The following is a 6,732-nucleotide window of genomic DNA, read 5'->3' on the forward strand; positions in this document are numbered from 1 at the left end:
TACCAACAAAACAATATATACAATAAAAACAAAGGTGTGAGGGTGGGTATGGGAAGGGAAGGATATATTTACAGAAGGTGTGGTTTAATTCCATGCTGGAGGTTTTTAGGAATATATCATTACCAGTGTCATTCATATGGACACCATCCCCCCTAAAAAGCTCAACCTGATCATATTTAATTTTGGGGTGCCGAATTGAATCCCCCCCTAAACCCCTTACAAAATCCACAATTACATGGTTCACCCAGTTACATGCTCTGTTTATTTTTGGAGATGCCTTTACATCTTTCCAAAGATGTCGCTTGGTGATGCACGAGATAATAATTTTTGTATTTAGAAATAGCTCATGCAAATTTGTTAAATCATCTTTTCATTTTTAAACAGAGGTTTTAATTGAAATACCACACAGGTGCTCGGTTTTATTTTGTTTTACTCTTGTGAGTTGCACTGATTTGTTTTAGCCCGCAGAGGGCGCTGTTGTCCGTGGTCTGGCTACCAACTATGGTAGCCGGAACCTACGGGGAATACCATGGCAGGGTACTCAGAACAGTTCAGGTGCACTCGCAGGTGCTCAAAATAATGAAAAACGAAAAGGCAAAAAGAAACAGGGAAAATAAAACACAGTAATGAAAACTACAAAATAAATGTGCTGCACTTCGCAGCGTGATTTTCCCCAGTCGCCGCTACCCGAACGACCCGGGGCTCCGACCTACTCTATCGGGGTCTGCCCAAGGATTCCCCACTTTCTCTCTATGTCTTTAATTTCTTCTCTTTGAGTTTCTTTCTGGTCTTTTCTCCTGTCTGTCTGTGGTCTTGCCGAGCAGCGAGATCGCTTGCTCGTTGTTCAGGTCTAAAAGGGCAGATATGAGGAAACAGCAGAGTATTCATTTATAGGATCAGCAATCCCACTAAAACCCGCCTCCCAGCCACTCAGAGAGGGGGAAAGCGCACACACCCTCTTCCTCACCTGTCTGTGTCACCGCCATGACTGGCAGGCAGATCCCACGGGACTGCCGCCCCCCTTCCTGCAGCCTCGTGCATGCGTCAGACAGCCAGTTCAGATCTCTCCCTGTTACATGCATGTATTGTATTTGTTTCTCTTTCACTAATATTTGCAAATATATTGCAAGTACATGTATGAAGAAAACCTATAATATAAAGTATCCAGCGCTTAAATGTAATCTTTGTAAACTACGTAGCCTAAAATTAACTTATTATTAAATAATAATATGAAAAACATGTTATTAATATTACCAGTTTTTTTCGATTTTTACCATGTATAATGCAGCTTTTAATAAAGATCCTGACAACATTTTTAAGAGTAAAACAATTTACTAGACACATTGGAAAGATTGCAATAACAATCTGTTTTGAATTAAAGTTCACAGACAGAAAATGGCGCGGCTTAACCTTGCGTTTAAGTTCTAAGATTTGCACAAGCGTAGAAAGGCGCAAAAAGGCAAATGCTAAGTTATTTCCCAGCTAACTTATTTTCTGTGACACCGTGTCGTCGGATAATGTCACCGAACGGTAGCATACATAATGAAAACAACTAGGGAACCTAGAATGGAGCTCTGAGGCACACCACAGACAACTTCCGATAATGCCGATTTTACCTCCCCAATAGAGACAAGCTGAAACCTATCAGAAAGATAAGATTTGAACCAGGATCGGACAAGGCCAGACAGTCCTACTGTGCTTTCAAGACAATTCAGTAGGATGGAATGGTCTACAGTATCAAAGGCAGCACTTACTGTAGACCATTCCATTCTAATGAATTGTCTCAAAAGCACAGTAGGACTGTTTAACAGATCTAAAAGAATTAAAACTGATGGAAAGCCTGAGTCAGAGCTTATCAGCAGATCATTCACAACTCTGATAAGGGCCGTATCGGTGCTATTTGCAGCACGAAAACCGGACTGAAACTTCTCAAATATACCATTAAGAGTTAGACATGTTTTATAATTAAATTTCAAAAACTCTCTCTAGAACCTTATCTAAGAATGGTAGGTTGGAGATTGGCCTATAGTTTTTGCAGACTTTAGGGTCCAAATTTTATTTCTTAAGCATAGGCTTTACCACAGCTACCTTAAGTGCTGAGGGAACTATACCTGAGGAAAGTGAACCATTTATATATATTTTTTTAATGTGTGTATTAATAACACCAAGAACATATTTAATCGTTTTATTGTAGGAATAGGATAAAGAGAGCATGTAGTAGCTCTCATATGTTGAACTAGCTCTGTCAGTTCCTGTAAGGTAATTAACCAAAAAGACCCCATAGCAGACTTAATAGGTGTAGTTGGTGAAATTGTGCTGGAGTCCTTTTTAATAGAAGGGGTCTGTGGAATCTGATTTCTGATGTGCAGTATTTTATTTTTAAAGAAATATAAGAAGTCATTAATGAGAGAGTAGTCAATGTCAAGGGTAGGACTATTAGGGGAAGGATTCATTTCTCTAGGGTAGCAAAAAGGAATGTAGGATTATTTTTATTTCAATTAAATTAGAATAATATGATGATCTAGCCAACACCAGAGCCTTCCTATATTTAACCAGGTGGTCCTTCCATGCGATGTAATGAACATGCAGTTCAGATTCCCGCCATTTCTGTTGTATTTTACGACCCTCATATTTCATCGTATGAGTTGTATCATTGAACTACAGTGAGCTTTTTTTAAAAGACACTCTCAGAGTTTTGATTGGCGCTACAGTATCTAAGATACCAGTCAAGGTGGTGTTGTAGGTATTAACCAGCTCATCTACTGATGAGGACTCAGAGAGTGGTAATGAGCTCAATAAATCAGAAAGCTTAGCAGCAGTTGCAGAATTAATCACCCGGGATTTAAGTGTATGGTCCACAGTCTTTGTAGTTCATACAGTACACTGACACGCAAACACACCTAATTGTAATCTGTGCAGATCTGAACTATACCACTGCACACTTCCATTATGTGTGTGTCTGCATGTAAACCATCCCATCCACCCCAACACTCATGCCAATCTCTCTCTCTCTCTGTCACATGCACACAGTTTTTCTCAAATGAAATGGACAGATTGATTGAATATAAGCATTTATTAAGCAAATGAAATCATACTACAGTAAGTACAACAGTGTAGTGCTTTCGATTTGGAAGCTAAAGTGTGGTTCAGAAGAGAGAAGGCAGGTTTGCTGCTGAAAGCTGAAGCTGGACTATTTTTTGTAGAAGTGCCGCAGTCATTATTCTTCACTGCTGCAGAAAACAAAAAAAGTATTAAACATTATATATATATTAAGATATTCAAGTGTGAGGGCGTCTGCTAAGAAATAAATAATAATAAAAAGTAAATTAAAAAAAATCCTCCTTACCTTTCTCGACCCCCAGTACTGACTGGCTTTCTATTTATCAGGCACAACGGAAAAAAACCCACAATAAATAAAATTTAGAATTTTATAAAGTAGAACCACACGAGAAATGTTCTTCTTTTTAAGGGAGGTGGAAAGAGCATTTTGCTCTATATTTTGAGCCATTTTCTCAATTGCGGAACACAAGTGGACCTGACAGTTTCTATTACTGTTTAAATCAGCTGTTCAACAGGTAATCAATGGATTTATCAAGACTGCAATGACAATCTGTAGTCTTAGAAGCAAAGTACAGTCAAAATACTGGAGATAGAGCTGGAGGCTGCTGAAGCAGTGTCTTAGTGTAGCTGCTACTATTCAGTTTTTTACCAAAGTAAACTTTGTTTTCTTTTGCTGAAATCTTTATGGCTAGATAGTAACTCCCTGATAGGAAGGTTAGACAACTCTAGATCATTAAATTGGTCCCCAGTGAGAGAGGGAGGCAACAGCCATTTGCAGTCAAGGAGTGACAAGTGGTGGAGTTAGTAAACTCTAGTGTTGTATGGGGTGGGTCACCAATCCACTGTGTTAATGCTAAATTATTAGGAAACTTGCTCAATACAGTGATATGTATATCAGACAGGCTTTGTTAATATCCAACAATATTTCTACACCATTCAGGTACTGATCAGAAACTACAAACCCTCTTTTTTGTGATAATTTTTGTTTCAGTATAGAGTTCAGGCATGCCCCTATCACCCACTTATATATCTATGATCAGGCACAAATCTGTGCAAATGATTAAGTAAGGATAGATACAGAATAAAAACAAAACATACCTGCGTTAATGACATGTTTTGCTGTCAGAAAATAAAAAGAATGCATTAGGTCACAAACAAGTTCTGAATTGCTTTGCATGAGAGACACCAAGATGTTTAGTGGGGGCGGGGGGCAGGGGGTAAGGGCAGGGGGGCGAGTAGGGGGTCTGGTACAGTGAAATACATATACGGCAGTCATTTTGCATTCATATGCATACAGTGCTAGTGTACCACTGGATCCGAAACTTGAGTTTGCAAGTTTTTAAAAGTGCTGCTAGTAATAGAATGGAAAGACAACTCACCACCGTGGCCAACGACTGTTGCTGTGTTAGGAAGAAATAGATTGTATTCAGTCAAATGGATAACATTTAAACAAGGTGAGTTTGCCCTGCACACAAATTGGGAACTTTGTGAAATCATGTCAATTGACTTTGTGAAACAAAAACAAATGAAACTGATATTAGTAAAGCAAGATTATTGAATATTGAGGTAAACAACTTTGTCAACATTATCTACCATCATTTTTAAAACAGGTTTTCTATACAGTAAATTCCCCAGTAACTACATTTACTTCTCTACACAGTAAAACACCTGGTAACCAACCCTGTTGTTGTTTTGTAAACCTGCAGTTGCCTCACAAATATAATCTGCACTCAACTTTAACTTGATTAAGGACAGAGGATAACAGAGACTTGTTCATACAGAGTGCTGAGGGTATGGAATGGATTAGCTAGCCATGTTATAGATGCTGAATCACTGGAATACTTTAAGACTTCACAAAGTTTTGAGATCAATCATCTACTAGGACCTGATCACATGGGCTGTAAGGCCTTGGTTGTGCATTTTCTTAAAAATAAACGTCAGTGATCTGGTTGAATTTGCAATCCAGTAAATCGACTTCTGGAATCTCAGCAGCCTTAAATAACACCCTTCAAAGGAGGTTGAAACATACTGCTTTTGTATCTGTGGATCTTTTCAGCCAAAATATAGACTGCTGTTGGTGGACACCTGCATGCCTGTCATAATGTAACATGTGTCTGTGATGTTGGATTCTGTCTTGTCACATCTGTTTGTAATTTGTATGTAAACTGCTGCAGATTTGTGAGCCATTGAAAATGAGAATCTGTTTTGATTGATTGAGTGATAAACAGAACAGCACATTGAAATTGCTTTAATGTGGATGCAGACGTTGTGGTGAATGAAAACATGAATATCTACTCAAAGAGTGCAGAGTGTAAACTGTACTGATATGTCATTGGTTTCAAATTCTGGAGCTGTGGTGGATTTGGATGACTGCTTTTTATATAAAGACATACTGTACAGTACTACTCTTCTGGAGTAAGTCAACATGCAGTTGTGGGGAATCTTACTAGATGTACTTTCTGGTGGATAAAACCTTGCAGAACTTGTTGGCGAAAATACTAGAGTCAGCAAATATAATCCACAGAACTCTGTAACGGGGAGCTGACAGACAGCTAATTCAGTTTAGCAGTGTTCTGAGGAATATAAAGCCAGTCAGTACTGGGATATGAGAGAAAACTAAAAAAGAATCCTGAATCAATAAAAAAAAATATGTGTTTACCTAATTTTTGCCAAAAATCTCCAAAAACTAGAGGAAAGAAAAGAAATGCATACACGTTATATACCTGTATTTAGCTTATACATTTCTCATTGATTTATTCACAAAACATATTTGGAAAATGAAATACTTACATCTTTTGGAAACTGGGAAAAAAATAATAATAGCTTGTATTAACGTGTGTACAACAGTAAACATATATCAATTCAATATTTATTTATTATATTAACTTACGAGGTTCTTGATTCCCGATATCTTCAATAAACTGCCCTGCAATTAAAACTGTATATCAGTAATATTCATAGCCTTAAATTGAGATGTGAATATATAGAAGTACATGAAAGTGTCTACAGAACTGGTTAAAACATGATGAGGCTAATGAAGCAGAGGGCTGTGTGGAGACACTTCCAGTTGGAGGCATTTACTCAGGGAACAGTGCTTGAACCCCTGCTCTTTCTTTTCTACACCAATAGGATTGGAGGATAGGTAACTAGCTTGTAAAATGGGCAGTAGTCACAAAATATGGGGCGTGGTTGACACATTTTCAGCCACTCCAGAAATCTAAAAGGATCTATTTTAATTATTAATTTTATTTATTGTATTTGTATAGCGCCTTTCATATCATGGTATCTCAAAGTGCTTTACAGAAAGTATGCAATGTTCAAGTTTAACTCACACTGAATATATTCAAAGACAATCCAGAACTGTATCTTAATTTCTGAAATACATTCAAGCCTGTCTAATCCAGCCCCTCTGCAAACCGGCATTATTTATAAATTCACATCATTTTTGGGTCTGGATCAAATCTCTATTGAAATCAATGGCGTGACCCCTCTACAATCCAGAACCTGTCTATTCCTGGATCCATATTTGTAAGTCTTTGTCATGCAGGTTTGCTTCATCTGCAATAAAATACTTTTTACATTATGAAGAAAGTAACATTAAATCGATACAATCCTTGAATTCGAGGGTATTCCTGGACAGTACTTATGCTTTATGCACTGTAATATATTTGT

The 6,732-nt window shown here is 37.7% G+C and overlaps 1 long non-coding RNA gene across 1 annotated transcript; it reads right to left on the reverse strand.

Moving 5' to 3' along the window:
- Positions 1-3,054: 3,054 nt before the first annotated feature.
- On the reverse strand, positions 3,055-3,414 carry LOC131724733 (uncharacterized). The gene is made up of 2 exons (XR_009320305.1): positions 3,347-3,414; positions 3,055-3,230 (listed from the first exon to the last, which is right to left on the reverse strand). It is a non-coding gene; the product is annotated as an uncharacterized LOC131724733 (long non-coding RNA).
- Positions 3,415-6,732: the final 3,318 nt, after the last annotated feature.

Source organism: Acipenser ruthenus, chromosome 56, assembly GCF_902713425.1.
Source record: "Acipenser ruthenus chromosome 56, fAciRut3.2 maternal haplotype, whole genome shotgun sequence".
Taxonomy (NCBI): Eukaryota; Metazoa; Chordata; class Actinopteri; order Acipenseriformes; family Acipenseridae; genus Acipenser; species Acipenser ruthenus.